We start from the raw sequence: 1,034 nt of genomic DNA, 5'->3' as shown, positions 1-1,034 counted from the left end.
AGTCGAATCGTATCGAAAATTTAGCGTCATTGCCTAAAATTTCCACTTGACTAGTGTATTAAAACGGAAGAACTTGGCAGCACTGCATAGTTTTCGACAATTTTCGTCGTTTACTTATTTCAGCACGACAGTAGACAATGCTAATGTTGTCGAGTCGTACAATTCAGCTTAATTTACGACTTACGCAATGAGGCTGAATATGACCTGCGCGCCGAAATTTCCACTCTATCGTCGCGCTTGACCAAAACTTACCCTCAGCAGAGGTGGAGTTACATGTCTTACGGTGCTCTTCCCGCCTTTACAGCTTGTGTTTGATGACGAATCCCCGAATTGAGATCACTAAAAAGGAAATCTCAACAATGGTCATGCTCATTCACTAGTACAGAAGCTTCAGCTGAGACATAAGGGCGGATTTCCGGACGAGATAAGCGAGCTGGGTGTTAATAAATATTAATTACTTACCAATTTTTAATACTCGAACGAGGTAGTTGAAGCATTTTCTAAAACTGCTTCGCTATGTTCATACATACATGCATACCTTCAATAAAAGCAGTTCACTGTTTTTTTTTTTGTTTTCGGAAAGTAATAGACTTTTTTAGAAGAATTTATTTGCTGTATTTTTGTCGTTATCAGCTTGAGAATTTAGTTGATAATTTGTTTTTCATTTTTATCTTCTCTTGTGTTGTTGGTTTGTTATTTTAAAAGTTTTGCTTAGATTAATAATCTTATAAAGGAAAGCATCGTTATAGCTACCACCAGTCATACTTTTGTTTTCTTTCACATTATAGAAAGATTTTTTTGCACAATATTGGAGTTCAGTTTCAAGAGTTTTACATAGATTGTTATCATGTTCACTGCTGAATTTAAATGGGTTGTAGTTAAATGTAGTAATTTGTAATGGGATTTTCACGAGTATATAAAGAAAATGTTTATGAACGTAAATACTGCATTTGTATTATGCTTTCTATGAGCACGTTTTGTAATACAATGATTTAAAATTTTTTATAAGCATGTATTCGCTTGGTTTTTTTTTT

At 34.0% G+C, this 1,034-nt stretch overlaps 2 protein-coding genes across 2 annotated transcripts in view; one reads left to right on the top strand and one right to left on the bottom strand.

The window, feature by feature from the left end:
• LOC118739356 (calcium-transporting ATPase type 2C member 1-like) overlaps positions 1-1,034 on the bottom strand; it is a 592,847-nt gene that overhangs the window by 566,959 nt on the left and 24,854 nt on the right. The gene's annotated exons all lie outside the window — the stretch shown is intronic.
• Positions 1-1,034, top strand: part of LOC118739357 (ras-GEF domain-containing family member 1B) — a 15,231-nt gene that overhangs the window by 7,984 nt on the left and 6,213 nt on the right. The window lies entirely within an intron of this gene.

The sequence above is a fragment of the Rhagoletis pomonella genome, unplaced genomic scaffold (assembly GCF_013731165.1).
Source record: "Rhagoletis pomonella isolate Grant_MI unplaced genomic scaffold, Rhpom_1.0 Rhpom_scaffold_00005, whole genome shotgun sequence".
NCBI lineage: Eukaryota > Metazoa > Arthropoda > Insecta > Diptera > Tephritidae > Rhagoletis > Rhagoletis pomonella.
This window is presented reverse-complemented; position numbering and strand designations above follow the sequence as displayed.